At 42.4% G+C, this 13,509-nt stretch overlaps 1 protein-coding gene across 1 annotated transcript in view; it reads left to right on the forward strand.

The window, feature by feature from the left end:
- Positions 1 to 13,509, forward strand: part of LOC148351372 (ALK tyrosine kinase receptor-like) — a 569,914-nt gene that overhangs the window by 1,413 nt on the left and 554,992 nt on the right.

The following is a 13,509-nucleotide window of genomic DNA, read 5'->3' on the forward strand; positions in this document are numbered from 1 at the left end:
TAGTATTTGCAAAGTCAAAGCGTCACATATGGCAATAACTTCAGTCCGAAATATTTTGGGCAGAGCCCCAGCTATAGTTTACAGTCACAGAATTACACTAACATACTCCAGTTTGGCTGTAATTCTCTATGGAATCCCGTAAATGGAATCTCAATAAACAATGTATATTCCCTGTTGAGATACTTTATCATGAAAACCCACCGGACAAACTGTAAAGACCCAACAATGCCAGGCAATCACCCAGAGCATTTTGATTAAGTGAGCGGAAGGGGTGGGCGAAACTTGCACGCATAGCACACTCCTCCCTCCCTCACCCAGTGCCCTCTGCGCAAAAGGTAAATACATTTGTATCCTTCTTGTTTTCAGTATCATTTAACACATTTACATTTGAACTCTGCTCGCACCTTGTTTTGAAACCATTATTTACAACAAAATGATAATCAAAATGAGCCTCAATGACATTATGTAACTGGGGAGGGAGATACATTGTAAAATGTATATTAGTGGACTTTGGACACAGGCTCTATCATTAGTATCATTTCATAGATTTTCTCAAATCATCAAACGTCATACAGTGAAATCAAATATTTGTAAGATAAAAATAATTTGCTTTTGTCTGAAGAGCGGGTTTGGTGGTTTTGTTGAATTTTGTCCTGAAATATATGTTGTGGCTAGAAAAAAAAGAAAGAATCTAAATTATATTTTATAATATAAAAATTATATTACGACTATTTGAGTTAAACATCTTCCCTACCCCTGTGTGAATCCATTTCACTTAATAGTCAACGAGTGCCAGTAAAGTATCTATGTGTTGTGTTATTTGTCGGTTTTTTGGATGCCTGACCCCTGTTGACGTCTGCATTCCAGGGGTGCTGTTGTATTATCATTTCAGTGCAAGACTGTTAGCGCATTTAAAGGAAATAACAGTAAACAGCCAATCTGATCGAGCTCCATTTGCCTCCCCCTCCCACTTCATCACTAATGCCGCCAGCACCGCTAAAAGATGAAGTGCATATTGATTGAATTTGCAGTCTTGGATTTTTTCCGTTATCGCAGAGCCTCCGTAGTGCATTATCTGATCGTTTTTAAACAGAAAAAGGGAATAAGTGTTTTTTTTTTTTTAAAGCAATATCATGGCTCTAACATGTGTGTTGATTCAACCTCCCGCACAGACCTCTTGGTTTTCCTTACGTCCCCTTGCCACCCACTCAGAAGGGAAGGAAAAAGGTTGAAATGAAGGAAAAAGGCATTATTATGATTAGACCCAAATGACGTCTTTATCTCCTAGAATGCTCAGACACTCAATACTCGGAGGGTTATCCTGGCTTTCTTCTGAGGATGGGCGCAGTCAGTGTAATTGCTTAATCGCTTTGATGAGGAAGGCTGTCCTAGAAAAAGGCAATGAAACCCATCAGACAAAAGCAAAGATGAGCTCGGCTCTAGCTCGGTGGATGCACGAGTGCATGAGTGGGAGGGAAGACGCTGATGAAGGCAATATTGCAGATCCCACCAGAAGTAAGACTTTCTGCTGTTAAAAACTGTAACAGTCAGTTTCATTTTTGACCTTTTTTTCATATGTATGCCTTGTGTTCCCGCTTACTTCAGTAAAATGTCAGCATCACTTGTTCATTTACATTTAAAGACCAATTAAGAAAAAAAAATCTTACATTACTAGAAACGTTTTCACCTCTTATTGTATTTCTGATCATAATGTGGATTTAGATATCTGTGCTCCCTCTAGTGGAACAGGTTAGCATTATCGACCTTAAAAGGATATTTTGCATTATATCAGGGCTCCTACAGTTTAAGGCAAGTTAATCACAAGACTTTAAAGACATTATATCTTTATCTATCCATCTCTCTCTCTCTCTCTCTCTCTCTCTCTCTCTCTCTCTCTCTCTCTCTCTCTCTCTCTCTCTCTCTCTCTCTCTCTCTCTCTCTCTCTCTCTCTCTCTATATATATATATATATATATATATATATATATATATATATATATATATATATATATATATATATATATCCCCGCGACCCAACTGAGGATAAGCGGTGCAGCTAATGAGATGAGATATATATATATATATATATATATATATATATATATATATATATATATATATATATATATATATATATATATATATATATATATATATATATATATAGAGAGAGAGAGAGAGAGAGAGAGAGAGAGAGAGAGAGAGAGAGAGAGAGAGAGAGAGAGAGAGAGAGATTTCTTGCTCAACATACATTTTGCCTTAAGCACATTACCTGGCAAAAAACCTTGTAAAGGCTGCAAAAAAAGATAAGAAAAATGGTGCAGTGTGGTCACTTTGAATCTCCATAGTTTGTATTCTAACATTAGCTTCGTAGCACTCAATTTCTGTTTCATTGCGTAATACAGAATCATCTAGTAGTCATATATTACACAGCGTCCCTTTAATTTTAGACACTGCAGAATCTGGAATAGTCTCTTTTTATTTGGGTTATTTATCCAAGTCAATATAGGATATCTTGTTTGAAATCAGAAAATCAGAACACCCTTAGCTGAAAGACTATGAGAGGAGAACAGCATAAAAGCGAAGTCTTAATGTACAACAAAAACAAAAAAAACAAAAAAACAACAACTCACAAATCATAAGGTTGTTAGATTGCTGATGCGGCTACTGTCATTAGCCCTTTAGTCGCTAATACAAGGTGTTAGGGTCACAAATGTGCCTGCAAGCATTAGCAACTACAGTACCGTGCAAATTGCAATGCAGCCTGTTTGCTGACGTGGCCTGTAGCATTAGTACTCCAGCTACTAATTCTAGCTCCTAGCATGAAAAACGCAGCTGCAAGCACTGGACAATGAGTTCTGATTGAAATGTTGGATTGCTGACACAGTTGATAGCATTAGCGTTTCACTTGTTAATGTTAATTGTCACGAGGAAGACCGGACCAGAACGGAGGCAGGAAGGGAGAACTCAATTGCGTTGATGATCAAAGCTTTTTTTACCAAAATAAAAGTCTTCCAAAACTCAGGGACAAGACAGAACAAACAGGCTTTAACTAAAAACGTGCAAACACAGGTTTCTTCTGACTCAAACAAAACAGGACAGAGCAAAACAGAACGGGAGATGCAGACAGAAAATGCAAAACAGAAAATGCAATGAGCCAGCACCCGCAAAACCCACAACACACCCTTAAGAAGCACACACGCACATTAGCTGATCTGCTTAAGCTGGTGCCCAGGGGGCGGGGCCAGCCGGTCGCCACGGCAACCATGCTGACCATGACAGAGCCCCCTCTTTAAGGGACAGCTCCTGAGGTCCCAAAAAGAAAAATTATTACTTGGCAACCCGGAATGGTTTGACGCTCTCGATTGGGGCAACCCCGCTCCCTCCATCGGCGTCGGACGGATCGGACTCGGCGCTCGGCAGGGGGGGGGGGTCGGACAGGCGATTGGCAGCGGAGTCGGAATGGGTCGACGCTCTCGATTGGGGCAACCCCGCTCCCTCCTCCGAACACGCAGGAACGGGGAGAGGCAGGCGGTGTCGGACTCGGCGCTCGGCAGGGGGGGTCCGGCGGGCAAACTGGACAGGCGAAAACAGACAGGCAGACAGGACAGGCGAAAACAGGACAGGCGGAATCAGGACAGGCCAAAACAGGACAGGCGGAATCAGGACAGGCCAAAACAGGACAGGCGGAATCAGAACAGGCAAAACAGAACAGGCGGAATCAGAACAGGCGGAATTAGGACAGGCAGAATCAGGACAGGCAGAATCAGGACAGGCAGGCAGGGGAGTCGGACTGGCAGGCAGCGGAGTCGGAGTCGGACTGGCAGGCAGCGGAGTCGGAGTCGGACTGGCAAGGCAGCGGAGTCGGGCTGGCAGGCAGCGGAGTCGGGCTGGCAGGCAGCGGAGTCGGACTGGCAGGCAGCGGAGTCGGACTGGCAGGCAGCGGAGTCGGACTGGCGGGCAGCAGAGTTGGACTGGCAGGCAGGGGAGTCGGACAGGCAGGCAGGAGAGTCGGACAGGCATGCAGGGGAGTCGGAGAGGCAGGCGGGGGAGTCGAACAGGCAGGCGGGAGAGTCGAACAGGCAAGCAGGGGCGTCGAACAGGCAGGCAGGAGAGTTGAACAGGCAGGCGTCAAATCTTCCTGGGGAAATACCCAAAACCCCCCTCGTACCCCGGAATGGGTTGACGCTCTCGATTAGCTGATCTACTGCAGCCGTGCGGGTGGGGCCAGCCGGTCGCCACGGCGACCATGCTGGACACGACAGAGCCCGCCCCTTTAAGGGACAGCTCCTGAGGTCCCAAAAAGAAAATTTTTTACCTTGCACCCCGGAATGGTTCGACGCTCTTGATTGGGGCAACCCCGCTCCCTCCTCCGAACACGCAGGAACGGGGAGAGGCAGGCGCCATCGGTGTCGGACAGATCGGACTCGGCGCTCGGCGGGGGCGGTCTTACAGGCGATCGGCAGCGAAGTCGGAAGGGGTCGGCGCTCTCGATTGGGGCAACCCCGCTCCTTCCTCCGAACACGCCGGAACGGGGAGAGGCAGGTGCCATCGGCGTCGGACGGCCAGACTCGGCAGGGGGGGTCCGGCGGGCAAACAGGACCGGCGATTCAGACCGGACAGGCAGAATCAGGACCGGCAAACAGGACAGGACAGGCAGAATCAGGACCGGCAAACAGGACAGGACAGGCAGAATCAGAACCGGCAAAAAGGACAGGACAGGCAGAATCAGAACCGGCAAACAGGACAGGACAGGACAGGCAGAATCAGAACCGGCAAACAGGACAGGCGGAATCAGGAGAGTCGAAATCAGGACAGGCGGAATCAGGAGAGTTGAAATCAGGACAGGCGGAATCAGGAGAGTCGGAATCAGAACAGGCAGAATCAGAACAGGCAGACAGGACAGGCGCAATCAGAACAGGCAGAATCAGGACAGGCAGGGGAGTCAAACAGGCAGGCAGGGTAGTCGAACAGGCAGGCAGGGGAGTCGAACAGGCAGGCAGGAGAGTCGAACAGGCAGGCAGTAGAGTCGAACAGGCAGGCGTCAATTCTTCCCGGGGCAATACCCAAAACCCCCCTCGCACCTCGGAATGGGTCGACGCTCTCAATTGGGGCAACCCCGCTCCCTCCTCCGAACAAGCAGGAACGGGGAGAGGCAGGCGCCATCGGCGTCGGACGGATCGGACTCGGCGCTCGGCAGGGGGGATCGGACAGGCAGGCACGGGAGTCGGATGGGATCGTCCGCTGAGTTCATTTCTTGGCTGGCTCATTCTGTCACGAGGAAGAACAAAACTTTTATTTACCAAAAAAAAAGTCGTCAAAAACTCAGGGACAAGACAGAACAAACAGGCTTTAACTAAAAACGTGCAAACACAGGTTTCTTCCGACTCAAACAAAACAGGACAGAGCAAAACAGAACGGGAGATGCAGACAGAAAATGCAAAACAGAAAATGCAATGAGCCAGCACCCGCAAAACCCACAACCCACCCTTAAGTAGCACACACGCACATTAGCTGATCTGCTTCAGCTGGTGCCTATATATTATATATATATAAATATATATATATATATATTTATATATATTACAATTATTATTATTTTTTTTTCTAGTTTTGTACACATGTTTGGGGTGGGGAAGATACTGTCTCTGTGCCTGTTATTTCTTGTTTTAAGGGACCTGTAGCACCTACCAGAGGCAATTAACATGAGTAACAATGAAATGAAGAAGTAGATATGGGTTAGTGAAATCTTAGACGGAAACAAATACTGAGTCTTATACAGTAATTGTCACATATGCGGGTGGACCCAAACACAGGGAAGCCAGAACAGAGCCAGGTGTGCTAAAAAAAGAGGGGTGGTATTTAATAACAAAAAAGAGTACAATGTAACAAACAAAAAGTGGTCATAAAATCACAAAACGTCTAAACAAAATCACACTTGACATGAGAGCGGAAGACAGCAAAAATGTCATGGATAAGATTACAATGACATACAGAAAATGATTACTATTATGCCAACCCTATCTGAATAAAGCTTAATGTGAGCAGAAAATCACAGTAATTACACGGGGAGAGGAAAATCATTGTTTGTAGAATATTAGATAGATAGATAGATAGATAGATAGATAGATAGATAGATAGATAGATAGATACTTTATTCATCCCCGTAGGGAAATTCACACTTCCAGCAGCACTTATTATTTGGATATTTAGTTGTTTTTTTGACCTCTTGTGTTTTGTTACTTTGTACCTCCTTTTGTTATTATTATACCATCCCTCTTCCCTCTACCACCCCAAGAGTACACCGGCCTCTGTTCTGGCTTCCCTACGTTTCGGTCCCCCCGCAAACATAACGATCATGACCCTCAGTATTTACTTTTTCTTTTTGTGGTGGGGGTATTCAGGGGTAAATATCTTGTCTTTTGGACACAATCTGATGAGGCCTCATGTGTGATGGGATTTATATCTTGTTCCATGCCAAAGGGATATCTGTGAATGATTAAAGGCAACCGTGACGCATTATTTCACACACACACACACACACACACACACACACACACACACACACACACACACACACACACACACACACACACACACACACACACACACACACACACACACACACACACACACACACACACTCCTAAACCAGCACATTTTTTACTTCTGCTGCATCACCCATTAGACATTCAAGCACACTCGAGTGAAAATGCTAGCAGGAAAAGATATGTTTTTTAAAAAAAATGTATTCATCTTTTTAAGGTCATGCTTTTAATTATCGCCACCTCAGCACAGCCATGAAATGTCAAACTGATCCACGGCTTGGCGGCCGTGTCATCACATGACACTCGTTGCACCTCAGGCTGTTGACCTACAGAACTTACAAAACACGTGGCTGGGATCAAGTCACCTTTACTTCATAAAAGAAGAGCTTTGGTGTTACAAAGGATGATAATGGTGATTACATGGAACAAGCACATGCACAGTATGTGCCAATCAGTCAGGCGAACACGCAATTACACTTTGAAAATTGCTGTGGTGGAATAATGTGATGTAGTATTATAAGTCATTTGACAAGACTAATGTGACTCATGTAATACTGGGTTATTAGCATCCATGGTGTGCCTCAATGTTCTTGCAATACGTCATATACCAGCCTGGATACTATAAATAAATCGAACATACTTATGATATAATACACAAGAAAACATATTTCGTCCATCATATTAGGAACTCTAAGTTTCCTGAAATAAGTAAAATGAAATTGCTGCTAGGAATAAGTAAAATAAGTCGTAACCCAAAGGTCCCAAACTTGCAATTTGAGGTCTCCGCCATAAATTGAAGGTTTTCGTCATTATGGCCCACGCAGGTTTGATATGAGCTGTACTTCTGTGCTAATTAGTTAGGGCCCGGAATTGGGAACAATTCTCTCACGAATGTAGTCACAGTTATAGTACATGCGGGTTTAAAAAACAGACACAACTAAATTAGCTAGCAAAACGAGAGTTCCAAATGAAGTGTGTTTTAAACAGAGTCTTTAAAAGTCAGTGTACTTGGCTGTCCATTGCCATTGAAAGCGTAAGACAAAGAGAGATGGACAGGGCGTGAAAGACAGATTAAAAGACGGACAGAAAGAGGGAGGGACAAAAATGGAGTCAGCGAAAGAGAGGCAGAGAGTTAGAAAATGGGTCAAAGAGATGGAGAAAGAGACAAAGACAGAGGGAGTGACACAGAGACCGAATAATGATAACTGTTTAGCCAATCTCAATAAAGAACATGCATGATGCAAATCCCCGAAGTAGTGAAACCATGAACAAAATACTGATACCAAAAAACATTTAGGAAAAACACTATTTTTTTAAAAACTGTGTGTCATTATTTTAAATACAGCATTCATTTCATTAATTTAGGTGGACTATCAACAAATCATTTGCTATAAAGCCCATCTTCTTCAGAAATCTTTGTTTTTTGAGATGACTAATATTTCTTTATTTTTGTTATGGTTGAGAGAAATACACAGTTACAAAAGCCCAAAAAGTTGATTCAGACTAATGTGGATAGGCTGGTCACACTTGGGGATCGGTAATAAGCGCGATTAAGATCAATACAAAAACTGTACTGTCGTTACAACCCTTATTATTATCATACTGATATTCGAATTTGAATCTCGTAGTTCACTTGATTTATAGGAGCAAGTGTGACTCACTCAATACTTGTTTGTTTTGCCATGTACAATAAAGTATTTACCTGATTGGTTGATTGGGCTTGACATTTCTCTGTTTCACGCGCTTGCTTGGGTCTCCCCAGGCCCCAGTCAAATATGAGCTATTAGCATTGGTATAAACGACCATTATGGCACCTTGAATAATTTGACAAGCATGCAAACAGGCCTGCAGGAATCATTGCGTACAACTCCGCTATGATGAATTTATTACTTGGTTGGGCAGTGGACCTTACGGGGGAAATAATTGCTGTGAGTTGTTTGTACAAGAGCAACCATTTGAAACCACGCAAAGGTGTGATCAAGTTGACCTCTTCTTCTCCAGCCTGCGATAAAGTTACTAAGTGGTGCTTTAATAGTTATCAAAACAACAAACAACACAAAGGGCATCCCAGTTTTGCTAATATGCACATTCCTACCCTCCGGTGAAAATCTGCTGCCAACGTGCTTGTAAGAAACGAGCCATTTGCTGGCTTTTTCCCCCTTATTGCCCCAAAACAAATAAACATCCATGTGATCTCATCTAAAAGCTCTCGCTACCTTCCTGTAGCCTCTAAATGGAACGCTGGTGTAATTCTGCTGCAATCACTATGTTAGCAGACAGAAAATGATTACTATCATGCTAACATTATCAGATTAAGGTTCAATCTGAGCAGAGAATCACAATCATTCCAAGGGGAGAGAAAAATGTTTGTCATATTTGCCTTCACAGAAATTGTTCACAGGGTAGAAATTGTCTGGAATTTATTGAGGTTATCATGACAAACTGGTGGCGATGTTTTTCATTTGATCACGCCATGGTTTGACTTGATTTAGATGTGCACAACACTGACACGGGTGATGTAAGTGGAATGCAACAAATGTTCCCTTCAAATTTATCTACCAGATGCCAGTTAATAACAGACTATTTGGAAGATTACCAGCAGAAGTACATTGATATCAGTGAGGCTATGAGAATGAGTTAATACAAAATTAGAAATAAGAAATTGGCATTCATTTCATGCAATTTTAGGGACAAATATTATTGAACGATATAAACGTACCCTAAAATTCAGAACATACTTTTTACCCAAGCTTTCAACCCTGCGGCTTATGCAATGATGCGACTATCTCATGCAGTTTTACTAACAGCCCCTAGGGGCACTTGAACAGTGAATGCAAGAGTGAAACCGGTGAAATATATGTATCAAGGAAGGCACAAGTCTAATGTAACTTTGCACTTAGTGCATGAATGAAACGCGCATAAGCAGATCCTCATCATGGAAAAGGTGTCAATCAAAAGGGCAAGGCTAACTACCATATTGGAAGTAATTTTACGAATCTGTTTTTGCAAACAAACGGAAATGAACGTATAACAAGAAGCAATGTCAAATGAAGCAGAATTGTTTCTGTTTATCTGTAGGCATTATATTGTGTTTTAGAATGAATATTTTACACCGTTGGATTCTATGGCTTGTCCTTGATGTAACAAAGCCAATTCCACTGACATGCAAAAAAGTTGAAGATAGCCAGGGTATGTAATGGTGAGTTACGCTGGCTCTATAGTTTTCGGGTATCTTGTTCCAGACTTATCGTGATGTTTCTCTCATAGTATATTTTTAATTGGTGATCATATCTTGAATCCCAAGAGTTTAAGCTTTCCCATTATATGTGGCATGAGACATTTCAGTGACTGGTGACATCGTACAGACACATATTTGTTTACCCAAAGTCTGGCAGTCTTTGTACTGTCTTACTTTGTAAATGTATCATGTTTCATTGTCAGGTGCCGTCTATATATGTAAAAAATGTAGGTTTTTTTTCTTTAAAAATGTAGTGGGTAGAGTTTATAATCCGGGGCGCGCTATAGTCTGAATTTTACGTTAGTTCCCTAAAAAAAAATGTAAAGCAGTAAATGTAATATAGATGGTGTTTTTGTTATCTTGGGGGGCAACTTTCATGGAAGATAAGTACTAGTGCTATTGATGATTGTTATTGGTGATTAAGGCTGCAAAAATGACTATTTTCATATTAATCAATTGAATAAACTCAAAACATTATCATTTAAATCTCCATGTTCCCCAAAAAAGCTCTTATTCATATTTATATCGTAGATAGCATACATTTATTACCAAAAAAAGCCATACATTTTTTACATCATTTACCAAAGCCGTTCAGAAACGTGCATCGCCAAAGTAAGCACTTTTTGTGAGACCCCAAAAAGCGACAAATATTTTGCTCATTTTGTAGTTTGTTTAAGACACTAAAGATAAGTTTGGGCCTAAAAAATCCATGCAGACCCAACCTTGGTCTGCACGTTTTGAAGCCCTATGCAGCCAAAACGCGACCAAATTTACTTGATTTGAGGAAACAAGGTCTAAACAACCCCACAATTACGTATTTTAAGTGGTAGGATAATTCTGTCCAAATTTAGGGTCGGGCTCAGGTTTAAGATCCTACCTCTGAAAGACACTTACATTTTTCTGCTTACCAATATTGTGTATACATAATAAAGACCAATGAAGTTCCAACAATCAATCATTTAAATCGATTTCCAAACGACAGACCTGCCTACCTACCTTTACTGTGTTAGTGGTTCAAAATATTTAAATCAAGACACACGCACACCGAAATACTCTGTTAAATGTGTTTAACCCATGGATGCACACTTGGGTTCAAACATGACACCATGGATTGTTATTGTTCAAAACATTTATACATAAGAAAAGTTGTAATATTCCAGGTATTCTTTATACAACATGTTTATGACATGACAACAGTGAGCAAGCATAATCCTAAGTGTGGCAAGATAATTAATTATCAAACATGTCCAAAACATGACATCAAGTTACATTTTGCTGAGTTTCCGGCAATGCAAAATTATTTTTCTCTTTTGAATGAATTGACTCATGTACTATTGCAAAGGTTGTATGGCCTACAAACGTAGTTTGTTCTTACAATTCTTTCACAAGATATCCATTTCTTTTTATTTCCTGATATATTTTGTCGCATAATATTAACATTTTTGGGGGCTTATTTAGTCGGTTGTAAGATACAGAACTGTACTTAATCAAATTTTTTTCGTGGAAGTACAATGTTGGCAACAAGATTCACTTGATATAATTGGAAATAATTTGAATGCAACACAAACTTTTTCTTCTTTTTTCCGTGTTTTTTTTCTACTTTTTAAAAAAATCATTAAAACAAAAATGTCATTGTGTTCATTTTTTCAGCGCTGTTACTTTTTTATTACTACTTTAGTTTTTTCCTACATTTGTTTCTTTTTTTTTTCAGGCTTTTTTCTAAATTTTTCCTTATTTTTTTTCTATTCCTTTTGTTTGTTTTTTCCTCAGCTTTTCACTACTTTTTCATTTTGGTATATTTTTCTTTTTTGTTCTATTCCCCCCTTCCTTTAAGTCATGTTGTGCATAATTTTACATACAATTTTGTCGCGTAAAGAAGCAAAAACAACCTGAAGAGCGGTATAGGACCCGAAAGAGCCGGTTCCTTTTAGTGAGCCGAGCCGAAGAAGGCGGTTCTCGACAAACTCTACCAACTTTACTCAACTTCGTTCTACTTCGACTCGACTTCAAAATACCGCATTTAGGACACAACGTCAGGGGAACCCGTGTATTCTTACCTTCATGCACTGTAACTTTGATTTAAGTCGCTTCTTAGTTAGTCATTTTGAGCCCTCATTTTTGTGCGCTGGCTAGATTTTCTTGTGCGCTGAGAATGTGCGAGCAGTGCGCAATTGCGCACGCGTGCAGCTTTGGGGGAACACTGCCTACCTACCTAACATAATTAACCTTCCTACCTACATAACAAACCTACCTACAACCTGTCTGATTACCTACCAGTCTGCATACCTACCTACCTACTTACCTACCTACCTGCCTACCTACCTACCTTTTTATCTACCTACCTACCTAAGGGCCCGGTCACACAGCCTTTCACGGGCGTATCGAGGCTGAATCATGGCCAGAAATTTTTGCCCGTGAAGCAGACGCTGTTGGACGCTTTGAGATCGCGATACAGACGAGATACAGCAGTGCTTTACACGCGGCAAGAAATTCACACGCGGTTGGCCTCGCAAAAAAGTTTTGCGCTGCTCAAAACTTTAGACCACGGGTAACCGCGGGCGGCACACGTGGTACACACGAGGTAATGACGCGGTACAGACGCGGAACGACGTGCTACGGCCGCGGCCAGGGCGTGGTTACACGCGGGTAGGACACGAAATTTTAGCGGGTATACGCGGGTGGAGCACGGTCATAGCACGTTTGTTCTGCGCCTGTATTGCGGTGTTATCACGTGAATTAGCGTGTGAATTAGCGTGTGTAACGCGTGTGGCGGTCAAACGCCTTTCTCCGCGTGTATACAGCGCGATTTGCCGAGCACACCTCAGTTGTGCTCTAGACGTCAAGGGGTGAACATTGATCCCCGTCACCGTAGTGACCTCGTCTTAATCCATTTATATTTCTTGACATTTCTTTTCATTTCATAACAAGATAACAAAATAAAAATGAAAAACTATTACAATATTAACATATTGACTTTTTCTTTGGTGCCATAGCTTGAAATCTTTATCTTCACGGGACTGTGTCTTGAGCGGTTATGATTTCTACAGCCCGGCTCGGCAGCTTTTATACCCGTGGTCCACACGCGGAAATGACGTGGAACTGACGCGATGAGGAAGCGGAACAGTCGCCGGCGTCTGTTTTGCGGGCATACCACGGATGAACAGCGGGTTGGCCAATTTTGCGCATTTTCTACCGCGGGCAACCACGGGCAAAAAAACCCGCAAAATTTTACCCGTGGTACAGACGCAAAAGGCTGTGTGACTGGGCCCTAACATACATAACCTTCCTATCTACATAACCAACTTACCTACAACCTGACCATACCTACCTACGTACATACCTACCTACCTTTCTACCTGCCTACCTACCAACAGTACATACCTGTCTGCATACCTACCTGTCTGCATACCTACCTGTCTGTATTCCTCCCTGTCTGCATACCTACCTCCCTACCTACCTACCAGCCTACCTACCTACCTACAGTACATACCTGTCTGCATACCTACCAGTCTGCATACCTACCAGTCTGCTAACTACTTACCTACTTACCTACTTACCTGCCTACCTACCTACCTACCCGCCTGCCTACCTACCTACCTACCTACCTACCTTCTTTTCTACCTATCTACCTAACATAACCTTCCTATCTACATAACCAACTTACCTATATACTTACGTACCTATCTACCTACCTACCTACCTACCTACCTACCTACCTACCTAC

Source organism: Urocampus carinirostris, chromosome 15, assembly GCF_059441175.1.
Source record: "Urocampus carinirostris isolate Australia breed hairy pipefish chromosome 15, RoL_Ucar_1.0, whole genome shotgun sequence".
Classification (NCBI taxonomy): Eukaryota; Metazoa; Chordata; class Actinopteri; order Syngnathiformes; family Syngnathidae; genus Urocampus; species Urocampus carinirostris.